Raw genomic sequence first — 17,316 nt, forward strand, 5'->3', positions numbered from 1 at the left:
TCCAGGGCATCCCCAAGCTTTGGATTTTAGGTGTCCTTAGATTATCTTGGGGGTGCCATGGGCATCCCCAAGCTTAGGCTCTTGCCACTCCTTGTTCCATAATCCATCAAATCTTTACCCAAAACTTGAAAACTTCACAACACAAAACTTAAAGTAGAAAATCCCATGAGCTCCGTTAGCGAAAGAAAATAAAAGACCACTTCAAGGTACTGTAATGAACTCATTCTTTATTTATATTGGTGTTATACCTACTGTATTCCAACTTCTCTATGGTTTATAAACTATTTTACTAGCCATAGATTCATCAAAATAAGCAAACAGCACACGAAAAACAGAATCTGTCAAAAACAGAACAGTCTCTAGTAATCTGTAGCTAGCACAAGATCTGGAACCCCAAAAATTCTAAAATACATTGATGGACGTGAGGAATTTATATATTAATCATCTGCAAAAAGAATTAACTAAATAGCACTTTCCAAATAAAAATATCAGCAGTTCTCGTGAGCGCTAAAGTGTCTGTTTTTTACAGCAAGTTCAACAAGACTTTCCCCAAGTCTTCCCAACGGTTCTACTTGGCAGAAACACTAATTAAACACAAAAAACACAACCAAAACAGAGGCTAGATAAATTATTTATTACTAAACAGGAGCAAAAAGCAAGGAATAAAAATAAAATTGGGTTGCCTCCCAACAAGCGCTATCGTTTAACGCCCCTAGCTAGGCATAACAATCAAGAATAGATCTAGGTGTTGCCATCTTTGGTGGGCAATTATTCAATGAGGCATCTACCATCTTTAGGAATTTCTTTATTTTTATTAATTATCAAACTTTTAGGAACAAGATCGAAAAATTCATTCATAACAAATGGTTCCTTAATGATAGAAAAAAATTGGGATGAATACTTATAGATTTGAGATCTGCATCCTTACTAGGGGATTCACCCTTATTTTTAGGAACGTACATAATCTTGGCAACTTTAGTGGAAGGACTTGGAGTATTCTTTATGGAAGAAAAAGCGGTTCCCAAGTTGGTAATAATATTCTCAAGATTAACGATCCTAACGGAATCGTGATTTATTTTCTCATTTACTATGGGTTCCTTTTCTTTAATATCTTTCAAAGTAACTCCTACTTTAGATCCATATTGAGAGATTCGGCTATGGATCTTTTTATCCAAATTTTCAATTAACTCTACGGTAGCAACCTTATTTTCAATAATTTCAAGCCTTTGCATTACATGCTCCAAAGTTAATATAGTTCCATTAACCAAGAGAGGGGGTGAGCCAAATAAATCTAACATAGCATTATAAGAATCAAAAGTATGGCTACCCAAAAAGTTCCCTCCGGTGATAGTATCAAGAACATAATGGTGCCAAGGAGTAATGCCTACATAAAAATTGCGAAGGAGAACGGAAGTAGATTGCTTCCTAGTAGATCTATTTTGAGCATTGCAAATTCTATACCAACCATCTTTTAGATTTTCTCCCTCCCTTTGCTTAAAATTTAGAATTTCATTCTCAGGACATAACGGATAAGATAAGGGACTACCAATAACGACAAGCAAACGAACTAATCACACAAGCAAACAAAAAGCAAGCGGACAAAAAGAGGCAAATAGAGAGGAAGGATAGAGAGAGAGAGAGGGCGAATAAAACGGCAAGGGTGAAGTGGGGGGAGAGGAAAACGAGATGCAAATGGCAAATAATGTAATGCGGGAGATAAGGGTATGTGATGGGTACTTGGTATGTTGACTTTTTCATAGACCTCCCCGGCAACGGCGCCAAAAATCCTTCTTGCTACCTCTTGAGCATTGCGTTGGTTTTCCCTGAAGAGGAAGGGATGATGCAGCAAAGTAGCGTAAGTATTTCCCTCAGTTTTTGAGAACCAAGGTATCAATCCAGTAGGAGGCTACACGCGAGTCCCTCGTACCTGCACAAAAGAAATAAATCCTCACAACCAATGCAAATAGGGGTTGTCAATCCCTATAAGGCCACTTACGAGAGTGAGATCTGATAGATATGATAAGATAATATTTTTGGTATTTTTATGATAAAGATGCAAAGTAAAATAAAGGCAAAGTAAATAGCAAAGGAAATAACTAAGTAGTAGGAGATCAATATGATAAAGATAGACCCGGGGGCCATGGGTTTCACTAGTGGCTTCTCTCGAGAGCATAAGTATTCTACGGTGGGTGAACAAATTACTGTTGAGCAATTGACAGAATTGGGCATAGTTATGAGAATATCTAGGTATGATCATGTATATAGGCATCACGTCCGAGACAAGTAGACCGACTCCTGCCTGCATCTACTACTATTACTCCACTCATCGACCGCTATCCATCATGCATCTAGAGTATTAAGTTAAAAACAGAGTAACGCCTTAAGCAAGATGACATGATGTAGAGGGATAAACTCATGCAATATGAAGAAAACCCCATCTTGTTATCCTCGATGGCAACAATACAATACGTGCCTTGCTGCCCCTACTGTCACTGGGAAAGGACACCGCAAGATTGAACCCAAAGCTAAGCACTTCTCCCATTGCAAGAAAGATCAATCTAGTAGGCCAAACCAAACTGATAATTCGAACAGACTTGCAAAGATAACCAATCATACATAAAAGAATTCAGAGAAGATTCAAATATTATTCATAGATAGACTTGATCATAAACCCACAATTCATCGGTCTCAACAAACACACTGCAAAAAGAAGATTACATCAAATAGTTCTCCACAGGAGAGGGGGACAACATTGTATTGATATCCAAAAAGAGAGAAGAAGCCATCTAGCTACTAACTATGGACCCGTAGGTCTAAGGTAAAGTACTCACACTTCATCGGAGGGGCTATAGTGTTGATGTAGAAGCCATCCGTGATCGATGCCCCCTCCGGCGGAGCTCCGGAACAGGCCCCAAGATGGGATCTCGTGGATACAGAAAGTTGCGGCGGTGGAATTAGGTTTTTGGCTCCGTATCTGATCGTTTGGGAGTACGTAGGTATATATAGGAGGAAGGAGTACGTCGGTGGAGCAACAGGGGGCCCACGAGGGTGGAGGGCGCGCCTGGGGTAGGCAAGCGCGCCCCCTACCTCGTGGCCTCCTGTTTCTTTTCTTGATGTAGGGTCCAAGTGTCTCTGGTCTTGTTCATTGAGAAAATCACGTTCCCGAAGGTTTCATTCCGTTTGGACTCCGTTTGACATTCCTTTTCTTCGAAACCCTTAAACAGGCAAAAAACAACAATTCTGGGCTGGGCCTCCGGTTAATAGGTTAGTCCCAAAAATAATATAAAAGTGGATAATAAAGCCCAATAATGTCCAAAACAGTAGATAATATAGCATGGAGCAATCAAAAATTATAGATACGTTGGAGACATATCAGTCGCCGTCAGCCAGGCCATCGAGGTGCGCTGCGATGAGCGAAGACGGGCCGGTGCAGAAATCGCACCCAATGCGCCCCAGACTCTCGGCGAGCAGCTTCTCGCCGTCCAGGCACGCTTGCAGCCGGCTCATCGGATGCTCAGCCATCTGCAGTGCGTTGGGGCTCAGGTGCTGACTGCCCTCTGGCTGGATGCTCAGATCCCATGCACCCCCAGCTGGACCGCCGACTGGCTGGAGGTAGCAGTCAACTGCTTCGAGGCTTGGAGGGACGTCGCGGCTCAGGCTGGCGCTCAGAAGGCCATTGAGTTCGCCAAGGCGTGGTACTCGGGCCTGGACCTGGCCCAGCTAGCCACCTTCCGGCAGGAGGCAGCCCCAGAGCTGGAAGTGGCAAGCCGCGACCTTGCTCAATGCATGGCGGCGATCGTCGATTATGCCGAAACCACCGTGTTCATCCCTGAGATGAACGAGGAGGGCGCTGAAGTGCCGCCCAACTGGTTCGGGCTGAACCCGGAGTATGGGGAGGACTCGGTGCAGGAGATTACCTCCAGCGACGAGGGTGAAGACAAGGAGGACGAGGAAGGCGAAGATGACACACTGGACGGCGGAGCGGACAGCCGGCCTCAACCTGACTAAGTCTCAACCAACAAGCCGCGCGTTACCGCGCCGACTGCTGCCGGAGCTGATCAGGCCGAGACATCACAGTCGGTCGCTCCACCATCGGGCGCCGCAGCCTCCGTCAACCTACCGGACCCGCCTGCTACTCCCTTGGCCTAGACGGACAATTTATCTTATATTTTCCTGTTCTTGTAATCTTTTGGACAAATTAGTTTCACGCAATTCCACCAGTTGGGGGTGTATTTTCAAATTCTATTGAATGCTGGCCGAGGGCCTTATGTGAATTAATTTACTCGCACAAGTTTGTGCTTTGCCGGGTTCCACTTTGCCTTTCTCTTCTGTTCTGTCTTGGCTTTTTTCCTTTGCCGTCTTCCCTTTGGCTGCCGCCCTGCTAGCCGGACAGTCGCTCTATGAGCTGCGGCTTTTGGCAAGGGAGGGCTTAGATGTCGGCACACTACTTGTCCGACTGCAGGTATTATCAGCATAGGACAAGGCGGCGAGCCCCCGGGCCGACTGGTCGGACCCGATGCCAGGCGGAAGGAAGAAAAGAATAACACGTTCATAGGAATAATCTTATCATATAGATAAAAAGGGCAGCCCACGAGTGCTCCTCGAGGGACCTGATGTCTTTGCTCTTAATACAAAAGGTACCGTGGTACATATTGTATTAATTGTAAAATCTTCGAAGGAGATTTGCATTCCATGGACGCTCTGTCTCCTTGCCGGAATCATCCCTCCTGCGCGCCCTAGGCTTCTGCGCGTCGATGAGGTAGTAGGAGTCGTTGCCCAAGGCTTTGCTGATGACAAAGGGGCCCTCCAACGGGGCCGAGAGCTTGTGCTAGCCGGTTGTTCGCTGGGTCAGTCGGAGCACAAGGTCTCCCTCTCATAAATATCGAGGCCCGACCTTCCGGGTGTGGTAGCGGCGCAGGCCCTGCTGGTAGATGGCGGACCGGCTGAGTGCTAGCAGTCGGCCCTCTTCCAGCAGGTCGACGTCGTCTTCTCGTGATTCCTTTGCTTCCACCTCCGTGTACATGGTGACACGAGGTGAGTCAAACTCGATGGCAGTTGGGATGACGGCATCGGCCCCGTACAAAAGGAAGAAAGGAGTGAAGGCAGTTGATTTGTTCGGCATGGTTCGGAGACTCTAGAGGACGGCCGACAGATCGTCAATCCAGTAGCCGACCAAGCGCTCCAGTGGCTCGACCAGTCGGGGCTAGATGCTGGACAAGATGAGGCCATTTGCTCGCTCGACTTGGCCGTTTGACTGTGGATGGGCAACGGACGCTAGGTCTAGTCGGATGCCCTGCGTCGCGTAGAAACGGGCTAAGGCACCTTTGGCAAAGTTTGTGTCGTTGTCGGTGATGATGTTGTGCGGCACACCGTACCGGACATTGATATCTGCAATGAAGGTCACATCAGTCAGACCATTCAGTTTCTTGATTGGCTTTGCTTCAATCCACTTGGTGAACTTGTCCACGGCGACCGGCAGATGGGTCATGCCGCCGCGTGCTGCCTTGAATGGGCCCACCATGTCCAGCCCCCAGACGGCGAAAGGCCAAGTGAGGGGGTGGTGTTGAGTGCAGAAGCCGACGGGTGTTGCTTGGAACTGAAACGTTGGCATCCGTTGCACTTCTTGACCAAATCCTTGGCGTCACCCAAAGCAGTCGGCCAGAAGAAACCATGGCGGAAAGCTTTTTTGACAAGGGATCTGGAGGCCGCGTGGTGACCGCACTCGCCTTGATGAATATCTTTGAGGATTGCTCTGCCTTCCTCTGGCTCGACACAACGCTGGAAGACGCTAGTGCCACTGCGCCTGACAAGCTCTCTGTTTACTATCGTGTATGCTGCTGCCCGGCGTTGCACCTGCCGGGCCAGGATCTCATCGGCTGGTAGCTCTCCTCTTACCGGGAAGTTGAGGATGGGCTGCGCCCATGATGGTGCTTCGACCACTATCATCACGGCCACTGGTACCAGGGCGGTTGGGTTGGGAGGTGGCGGGTTGGAGCCGGCCACCACTTCCTGCGTTGTTAAAGTCCTCGGGCCGCATGCTGCAGCCCCCGGGTCGGGTGCGACTGTTGTAGTCCCCAAGCAGCCTACCGAAGTCTTCGGGCCGCCTGCTGCATCCCTTGAGCTGGGTTCTGAAGTCCTCGGGCCAGGTGTGATGCTACCTCTTGAGCACTGCGTTGGTTTTCCCTTGAAGAGGAAAGGGTGATGCAGTAAAGCAGCGTAAGTATTTCCCTCAGTTTTTGAGAATCAAGGTATCAATCCAGTAGGAGATCAGGCTTAAGTCCCACGCACCTGCACAAACAAATAAGAACCTCGCAACCAATGCGATAAAGGGGTAGTCAAGCCCTTCTTGGTCACTTACGAGAGTGAGATCTGATAGATATGATAAGATAATATTTTTGGTATTTTTATGATAAAGAGAAATAAAGATGCAAAGTAAAATAAAAGGCAAAAGAAATAACTAAGTATTGGAAGATTAATATGATGGAAGATAGACCCGGGGGCCATAGGTTTCACTAGTGGCTTCTCTCAAGAGCATAAGTATTACTGTGGGTAAACGAATTACTATCGAGCAATTGATAGAACTGAGCATAGTTATGAGAATATCTAGGTATGATCATTTATATAGGCATCACGTCCGAGACAAGTAGACCGACTCCTGCCTGCATCTACTACTATTACTCCACACATCGACCGCTATCCAGCATGCATCTAGAGTATTAAGTTCAAGAGAACAGAGTAATGCTTTAAGGAAGATGACATGATGTAGAGGGATAAACTCATGCAATATGATATAAACCCCATCTTTTTATCCTCGATGGCAATAATACAATACGTACTAGTTCCCTTTCTGACACTAGGATCGAACACCGCAAGATTGAACCCAAAGCTAAGCACTTCTCCCATTGCAAGAAAGATCAATCTAGTAGGCCAAACCAAACTGATAATTCGAAGAGACTTGCAAAGATAAACCAATCATACATAAAGGAATTCACAGGAGAATCAAATATTGTTCATAGATAATCTGGATCATAAACCCACAATTCATCGGATCTCGACAAACACACCGCAAAAGAAGATTACATCGAATAGATCTCCAAGAAAATCAAGGAGAACTTTGTATTGAGATCCAAAGAGAGAGAAGAAGCCATCTAGCTAATAACTATGGACCCGTAGGTCTGAAGAAACTACTCACACATCACCGAAGAGGCCATGGAGTTGATGTAAAGGCCCTCCCTGATCAATGCCCCCTCCGGTGGAGCTCCGAAAAAGGCCCCGAGATGGGATCTCTCGAGTACAGAAGGTTGCGGCTATGGAATTAGGTTTTTGTGGTGCTAGTGGATATTTGGGGGGTATGTGGACTTATATAGGAGGAAAAAGTACGTCGGTGGAGCAACGGAGGGCCCACGAGGGTGGAGGGCGCGCCCAGGGGGGTAGGCGCGCCCCCCTGCCTCGTGCCTTCCTCCCTTGTTTCTTGATGGCCACTCCAAGTCTTCTGGATCACATTTGTTGAGAAAATCATGTTCCTGAACGTTTGATTCCGTTTGGACTCCGGTTGATATTCCTTTTCTTCGAAACCCTAAAATAGGAAAAAAACAGCAATTTGGGCTAGGCCTCCGATTAGTATGTTAGTCCAAAAAATGATATAGAAGTGTAAAATAAAGCCCATTAACATCCAAAATAGATAATATAATAGCATGGAGCAATCAAAAATTATAGATACGCTGGAGACGTATCATGCGACTGTCGCAGTCCCCGAGCCGCCTACCGAAGTCCCCAGGGTGGCTGCTGCAGCCCACGAGTCGGATCCGACTGTTCCGGGAGCAGTCGATATGAAGATGGACTCTGATTCCGGCGAAGTCTTGATACACGGCTTGTGGAGGCACTGGAGGGAGATGCCGACTGGTATCGCTTGGAGGGTGGAGCCGATCCATTCCAGGGCATCAGCTAGCGCGTTGTCGGCCCGTGGCATGTGAAGGAATTCGCACCCATCAAAGTATCCGCTGATCTGCTGGACGAGGAAGCGGTAGGTCGCCATGTTTGCATCCTTGGCGTCTCAGTCGCCACATGACTGCTGGACCACCAAGTCCGAGTCGCCGTAGCACAGAATCTAGCGGATGCCAATCTCCTTGGCCAGTCAGAGTCCGTGTATGAGCGCCTCGTGCTCGGCCACATTGTTGGAGGCGGCAAAGTGAATTTCCAGCGTGTATCTGAGATTTTCACCTTTGGGAAATGTGAGGACGATGCCGACTCCCAAGCTGGTGCACATCTTCGAGCCATCAAAGTGCATCCGCCAATCGGTGGAGTCCGGAGGTGGCGGCAGGTACTGGGCCTTGGCCCAGTCGACATGGAAGTCGGCCAGTACTTGGGACTTGATGGTGGTGCGTGGCTGGTAGAAGATGGTGTAAGGGGCTAGCTTGATGGCCCATTTGGCCACTCGGCCTGATGCATCTTTGTTGTCTATTATCTCAGCAAGCAGGGCGGTGCAAACGACCATGATGGAGTGCTCTTGGAAATATTGCTTGAGCTCTTGGCAGCAAAGTACACGCTGTAGCACATCTTCTGGTAGTGGGGGCAATTCTGTTTGGAGGCCGACAACACCTCACTCAAGTAGTACACGTGCCTCTAGACTGCTTGCGACCTGCCGTCTTCTGGGCGCTCTACCACAATGACAGTGCTGACCACCCGGCTGGTGGCGGCGATGTATAGGAACATGGTCTCCTTAGCAGCCAGAGCTGCCAGGACAGGCGCCGTAGTCAGCATATTCTTAAGTTGGAGGAAGGCCTCGCCCACTTTGTTGTTCCACTCGAAATGAGTGGTTTTCTTCATTAACTGGTACAGGGGAAGAGCCTTCTCGCCCAGTCGACTGATGAAGCGGCTGATGGATGCCAAGCAGCCGGTGAACTTCTGAACGTCTCGCAATCGGGTGGGTCTTGCCATCCGCTCAATGGCCTTGATCTTCACAGTGTTCCATTCGATGCCGCGTTCTGAGACAAGGAAGCCAATGAGTTGGCCGGCTGGGACTCCGAAGACACACTTCTCTAGGTTGAGCTTAATTTGAAAACGGTGGAGATTGTCAAAAGTCTCCTTGAGATCTTCCAAGAGGTTGCCACGCTTCTCCGTCTTCACCACAATATCATCTACGTAGACGTGGGCATTTCTACCGAGTTGCTTCAGGAGGTACTTCTACATGCAACGTTGAAAAGTGGCACCAGCATTTCTCAAGCCGAATGTCATGGTCAGGTAGCAGAAGCTCTGAATGGTGTGATGAAAGCGGTCTTCAGCTGATCGGCCGGGTTCAGCTTGATCTGGTGGTAGTCGGAGTAGGCATCAAGGAAATACAGCAGCTCACATTCGGCTGTGGAGTCTATCACTTGATCAATCCGAGGCAGAGCAAATGGATCTTTGGGGCATGCTTTGTTGAGGCTGGTGTAGTCAATACACATGTGCTACTTATTCTTCTTCTTCAGTACAAGGACTGGGTTGGCTAGCCATTCTGGAAAGGATACTTCCATAATGAAGCAGGCTGCTAGGAGTCAGGCTATCTCTTCACTAACAATTCTTCTTTTTTCCTCTGACAGACGGTGGAGGGACTACTTGACTGGTTTTGCATCTGATCTGACATGTAGCTTGTGCTCAGCGAAATTCATCGAAACACCCAGCATGTCCTTGGGAGACCATGCGAAGATGTCCCGATTCTCATGGAGGAAATCACTGGTACAATGACGTGCTAAACAAACGGTTTTTAACCCCTTTCCACGAAGGCATTTGGAATCGTCTCCAAGTGAGTGTGTGCGATAGGGTGTCCTTCCCACACGACCCAGAAATCGTCGGGGATAGGCCCTCCTAGGACCCAGGCTGGGGCCATGTGCGACCAGGCGAGGCATCAAAACCCAATCATTTATGTAGGTATGTACATCCCACACGGTAATCCGAGAAAACCATTTCCGTAGGTATGTACATCCCACACGGTGAATCCGAGAAAATCAATTTCGTAGGTATGTAGATCCCACACTATGAATCCTAGAAAATCATTTCCGTAGGTATGTACATCCCACACGGTGAATCCTAGAAAAGCATTTCCGTAAGTATGTATATCACACATAGTTCTTTGTGTGGAAACGTTTGTGCAAGGTGACCTAACGCAAACAGTTCGATGCCGGAAGCCGTGCGTGATTGTTAGTTGATTGAACACGCCTACTTTCTAGAAACCGTGCGGGTTGTTTGAGTTCATCGCCCACGGTGTTGTCTGAGTAACCTTTTGCAATAGAAAACCCCAATAAGCAGGTTAATTAGCCTATTATTGATAATCCATGTACTAATCAAACTGATATTTCTTATAAAACACGCCAAATATTTCATATCCGTATAAACGCTACCAGGATTTCATAATCAAATTACATCAGATAGCTTTGGCACTCAGTTATGCCATTACACAATAGAACCAAGTTTCACATGCAGCATCAAAAACCTTTGGAAAGTAGCATCATACACTGTAAATAGACAGATGAACCTCATCTAGGAAACTGCAGAAGCAGAAGGCAAATATTGAGCCTTCAGTGATGTTGAATGTCCTTGCAACTTTAGGCCAGTGACTATGGATAATTGCCAGCCCAACCTTCGTCTTCTTCAGCAAGACTTCAATATTGTACTGTGGGTGTTGAATGAATATCTTCCTCGCCTCTTGACCATGCAGGTGGTTTGAGAGGTAATCATCGGTGAACTGCTTTGAAAAGTACTAAAAACATAGCTATGCATAACTCGTTGTTGTAAATTTTGAAATGGCGCAAGGGGTAAAGACAAGGTAAAAGAGTTGGTACCATCCTATAGTTGTCTGATGTCTTCTTCATTGTGCAAACAAAGATCTTGCTGTTATTCATCGCAAGTTTCTTCATCCTAACAATCTTTCTGAGTTTCTTGACTTGACTAATATTCATGGACTTCTCATTTCCCCATATGCAAAATGGGTCGAACAGTGGGTCTAAGCCTCTCACAGCAGGACCTACATGTGCAAGACCTAATTGTAAGAAACCTAAATATTAGAATGATTCCTACAACTGCACAATAATGTGCTATTAGCCAGAGGACCCTGCTTGAACAAACCTCGATGGTAAAACGTAGTGTCTCCCATTGTTTCCCTACAACGCGCATAAGGAAGATCTTGATCAAGTTAACTGAGAGTTGCCATACTATCAGTAGAATATGTATGGAGTACAGCCAAATTCGATTGGTGTCACATGCATAACAATACAAAATTGACCCACAACAAATGAAAATCAAATTGCAGAACTGAACCAAACAGTTAAATGGACAACAGACCAAATGAACCAAAATAGTTAACTGAGCATGACATTGCAGAATAGAAACATGTACTAGAAGATAAGACAGTTAACAAAACAAAGAATGCTTGAGAACAGTACTACAAAATGTAGCAATTGTTGGACGAAAGTGTTAACTGGGCATTACATTTCAGAGGACCAAACTGTTAACTGAACATCAGATTGCATATTAACATTACAGAGAACAAATCACTAGAAGGCACTGGCGGTGGCCTCGAGAAAACATCATGAACTATATTTTAAAGTAGACAACCGCGTGGCGGTGTCGACAGTGGCCTCGAAGACGAGGTGCTCCTCTAGGATCTGGCGGTCGACACGCATGGCAGCCATAGCGACCTTGTTCGCGCATGCGGCCGCATGCTACTCAGCTCCACGTTATAATACGTGCAAAATGGCTGTGGGCGGCGCTTAATTGGAGGAGGGGCGGTGATTTCGGTGGAAGGCGTCGCTCCGTCGCTCGGGGCATGTGGGACATGAAAGGAGGAGGATGGTCTGGGTGGGGTGTGGATTACCTGACCATATCGATGAGGCCACATAGCAAGAAGAAGGGTTAGCGGTGAGGAGGCCGCGCCGCAAGAAGAAGGGTCGCCGGCGGGGAGGCGGTGCTGCAAGAAGAAGGGTAGCCGGCGAGGAGGCGGCACTGCAAGAAGAAGGGTCGTCGGCGAGGAGGCTGAGCTACCAGTAAGCAGCAGTGAAGGTTTGAACTTGGAAAGCAAGGAGGAACAGTGGAAATGTGGCTTTTGGTAGGAGGGAGGGGGCGGGGAGATAGATATTTCCGTGCTGGCTAAATTTTTTCGCTCGGTGCCGCGAGAAACTGCGCGCATGTCACATCCCTAGTTCTGGCTAGGCCAGCTTCATGTGTGCATCATGTTTAATTTCAAATGAATTTGAAATGGGGACTAACAAAACCCTAGCACCCCCCTGGCAATAATAGTTTCAACTGAAAATTGCCTCAATGAACCCAAAATGGCCTTCACAAAATGTTCATCATTTTTTGATTGGTCTTGAACCTCTGCCAAAAATATTGCACATATTTCTATGATAACTTGGATCATTGAATTAAATCATATGGTATTTGCATTTGGGCATTTAAAATGCTGTAAAATATTTTAAATGTCCAAATAATCATAAACTAAAATGTTTACTTTTGTAAAAATTCCAAAAAGTGGGCATGAGCAGTTTCATGATTTTTCAGTTAGTTTTAGTGTTTTTAGAAAAGCCACAAAGTTGCAGAAGAAATATAAAAACAGAAAATAAAAGAGAGCGAGAGAACCTTACCCGGCCTCACCTGCGCAACCCACCAACCGGACCAACACTGTAGCTTGCCGGCCCAACCCATCTCTACCTCCCCCGTCGTCTTCCTCCTCTTGCCAGGAGGATGAAGGGCGTGTGCCCGTGGCGCGCCAGCACGCGCACGGCCACCTCCTGCTTGCCACTTCGCCCTGGCCTTCCCTGGTGCAGCCACGCCACCCCCTCGACCCTCTCTCGCTCTCCCAGTCCCCCTTCCCCTCCTCTGGCTCTCTCCCTCGCATCACCCGAGAGACGCTGTTGCCGCCGCTCACCGTTACCGCGCCCTGAGCCACCGCCTCGCCTCCCCGACGTATCCCTCGTCTCCGCCACGTCGTCCTGAAGCTCCATGCCTACTCACGCAAGCCCGCAACATCACCGACGTTGTCGTGTTCATTGTCGGGCACCGGAGATCTTCATCGCTGATTCGTCGTCCACAACGCATCCCCGAGCTCTCTGGTGACGCCTTTGGATCCGCTATGAGCCACTGCGTTGATCTCCCTCTCCCCTAGCTCGTTTCCTTCCTCTAACGCCGATGCCCGTCGGAGCCGAGAGCTTTTCGCCTCCATTCATGTCACCGCTGTGGCCACTGTCACCTAAGGCCACGACCGAGCACACCACCATGCTCAGTGCAACACCAGGACCCCAAAATCATCACATGTTGCTCCTGCCGTGCACCGCAGCGCCGAAACCGCCAACTCCCGAACTCCGGCAGCCACCTCAAGCTCGTTTCCGACGAGCTCCGGTCGCCCTAGCTGCTGCTGCATGCTGCGCTGGATGCGGGCGAGCTCCGGATCCCCGTAGCCGCTCCCCGCCATCCTTTTGGTCGTCGGAGAAGCGAGCCCGAGCCCTCCACCGCGTCTGCTGCCGCCGGCGGCTAAACGCCGGCGGGTTAGCCCCGGTTTGACCAGCGATTTGTCCTCCCCTGGGTCGCTGACAAGTGGGCCGGGCCCCTGCTAATTTTGTTTAACTGTTAATTAAGCTTAATTAGCCCTGTTGATACTGACATGTGGGCCCAGGGCCTTAACTAATCTAGAATAGGATTAGATTAGTGCTAATTAACTTAGGTTAGTTAGTTAGTTAGACACTGACATATGGGTCACACTAGTCAGGTTTGACCTAGACCGACCCGTTGACCTTCTGACATCATGGTGACATCATGTTGATGCAGTAAATATCCTCTGGGATTTAAAATATATTAGAAATGATTTATTTAATTCAGAAAATGCCCAAAACTTCTAAAATTCATAGAAAATTATCTATAACTCCAAATAAGATAAATTATATATGAAAAATGATCAGAAAAATCCAATCTATTCAACTATACCATTTTCATGCATGTTAGAACAACTTATAGCTGTTGTTTAGGACAAATAATGTAAATTGCATCTGAATATCCACATATGGAGTTTGAATTTGAATCTTGGATTCAAACCAACTTCATTTAACCTGTTGCTAGTTGCATTACCTCAAATCACGGCATATTGTCATGATCATGCATCATATTGTTGCATTGCATTGATTGCGTTCCCTCTTGTTTGGCGGTGGTTGTCCCCTCTTGATAGACGTGGTTTCGACGATGTGATCAATGACACCGATGAAGAGCTATATCATCTTCAGAAGTGCCAGGCAAGCAAAACCCCCTTGTTCATTCCGATACAATCCCACTCTCTCGCTTCTGCTCTCTTTTACTACATTAGGACAACAACGCTTCAACTGTTACATGTTGCGGTAGTTGAACCCCTTTCCTCTGCATGACCTGTCATTGCCACAGTAAATAGATGAAAACCACTAGCATGAGTAGGAGTTGTTTGAGCCCTGATGTGCCTACTCATTCATGCTTGTTGTCATGCCTGCTACTGCTTAGAGTTGAGTCTGGTCTGATTCACCGGGGATGAATTGGAATGTGGTGAACATGTCTTACTGTTGGGAGCTAAGTGTGTGAACATGATTTGGTAAAGGTAGCGGTGAGAGGCCACGTAGGAGTACATGGTGGGTTGTCTCATTGAAACAATCCTCAGGAACTGAGTCCTGTGTTTGTGATCCATGAACAGTTACTACCACGCATTGGGTTCCGGTAACTCGACCCCTCTCGGCTTATTAATCGCCTTGATCTCTGTCCAGGAGTTGCAACTAGTTTCTGGTGTTTGTAGGATATGTTTTGGGGGCCGTGCGTAGCGCTGACCCTAGGGGTGGGCTATGATGCGGTAGAGACACGAGGCACGGTGTACCGGGACGCATGTTTGGTGCCTCGGGAACCCTGCTCTCATTGTTTGGGGCCGTGAGCGAAACCCCGGGCGGATCTCCTTGCAGATGGAACCTGAGTAGGCGATAAACCTGGACTAGAGACTTGTGTGGTTAGTCATGTCATGGCCGACTCCCTCGCCAGGCTTCCACTTGAAGGTTGCCGATATACACGACGTGTACATGGTGGTAAGTGGCGAGAGCGTGTGTGAAGAAGTACACCCCTGCAGGGTTAACTTCATCTATTCGAATAGTCGCGTCCGTGATAAAGGACTTCTGGGTTGCCTATACAGTTCATAGACAAGTGAAAGTGGACACTCTAAAATGCGCAAGATAAGCGTGAGTGCTATGGATGGCGTTCTCGTAGGGAGACAGGAGCGGATCCATAGTGGTGTATTGATTGGTGAATATGTGGACTCGTGTGCGCCACCTCAAAAGAGTTACTTGCATTCGTAGTACAGGATAGCCACTGAGTCAAAGATGGCTTGCTGCAGTTAAACTCCACCACCCCCTTTGTTGATACTGATGCATATGTAGCTAGTTCTGATGTAAGTCTTGTTGGGTACATTTGTACTCACGTTTGCTTAATTTATGTTTTTGCAGAGAGACTTCAGTAGATAGTCAGGCTTCTACATTTAGCTTGTTACCTCAGCTACGATTTTGTGCCCTCGGCAGGGTCTTGTAGATAGTAAGGCTTCTCAGCCTTTTTCATTTGTAGTTGTCTGTACTCAGACAAGTTAAGCTTCCGCTTGTGCTTGTTGCTTGTATGACTTGAATGCTGGGTCCTCGGACCCATGTTTGTAATATCTGGCTCTTCGGAGTCTAATGAATAAATACTTTGAGTTGTAGAGTTTTGTTGTGATGCCATGTTGTATTTGCACATATCGAGCATATTGTGTGTATGATTTGAAATGCTTGGTATGTGCGGGATCCAACAACCTAGTTGTTTATCCTTGGTAGTCTCTCTTACCAGGAAATGTCTCCTAGTGCTTCCACTGAGCCATGGTACTTTCTACTGCTCCGGAACACTTAGGCTGGCCGGCATGTGTCCTTCTTCGTTCCTATGTCCGTCCCTTCGGGGAAATGTCACGCGGTGTCTACCGGAGTTCTGTTAGCCCAGCTGCTACAGCCCGGATTCACTCGCTGATGACCGGCACGTTCGTTGCTGGGTCATGTATGCCTGTCCCTGTAAGTTAGTGCCACTTTGGGTTTACAGCTAGTCATGTTGGCCCGGGTTCTCTGTCATACGGAAGCTAGCGACACTATCATATACGTGAGCCAAAAGGCGCAAACAGTCCTAGGCCAGGTAAGGTGGCACCCGTGGGAATACCGTGCGTCAGGTCGCAAAGTGATTTGGCCTGTTACATGCTAGATCGGTGTGACTTAGGATCGAGGTCCTGACAGCTTTGGTATCAGAGCTTGACTGCCTATAGGATTACCAAGCCAAACTAGTCGAATTCGAGTCTAGAAATGCTTTAGTTATATAAAGGAATTGATTGTGGAAGGGAACCTAAGGCTCTTTTTACTCCTTTACCTTATACCCTTCTGATCTGAGTCATCCTCTTCTCTTCTACGGGGATTAAGAACTAGCCTTCTCATCTTTCTATCAGGATCATGTGTTACTAATCTATAGACTTATAGGAATGATGGATTCAAGTCTCAGTTCAGCTCCTACTACTTCCGTGTGTTCATAGCTGGCCTCAAAACCTTGATATTATGATGTTGAGCGGTTATGCCACCATTTTGCAGGATGTCTTAAATCTTTTTGAGCATTTACAACCGTTATGCTGTTCGAGTCATCCCAGGTTTCTAAATAGTCTGATGCAGTTGCAATCCCATCTCTCCGTTCTCGATGTTCCTTTGTGCCAATTTAACCACACTAATCGGTGAGTTGAGGTACTCTATTGCCTCGACATATATGTTGGAGCTATTATTATGGCCCTAGGCATCCTAGCACTACAAAAAAGACACATCCCTGACATTTTGGGCCGAACGAAAAAAAATTATGTCATACATATGCCACTTCTATGACGATAATTGTGACAAACCCCGGTATCATCATAGATGTGGTGGGCTCCTACTTCTATGACAAAAAATCATGATAGAAAATGGGCTTTTCGTCCTGGGCGGGCCGGAGGCGCGGCTGCATGACATTCTTTGGGCCGTCCATGATGGAAAAAACCATGGTATAAGCAAGGGGGAGGATTCGGGGAGTTCCCGGTTACGGTGGGAGGTCGGGGGACGAGCGATGCGTGTTTCTATCGTACACGCACGCGCGTGTGTGTGAGGCATTGGCTCTAACTGAACCCGAGCGAGGCATTGGGCTCTAACTGAACCTGAGCGATTGCACTGCAGGCTACGCGTTACTGAACCCGAGCGATCGATCGATGGCTATTAACTGAACCCGATCGAGCGATTCCTTCGCTACTGCTGCTAACTGAAGTCGATC

This window comes from Triticum dicoccoides, chromosome 7A (genome assembly GCF_002162155.2).
Source record: "Triticum dicoccoides isolate Atlit2015 ecotype Zavitan chromosome 7A, WEW_v2.0, whole genome shotgun sequence".
NCBI classification, from domain to species: Eukaryota; Viridiplantae; Streptophyta; class Magnoliopsida; order Poales; family Poaceae; genus Triticum; species Triticum dicoccoides.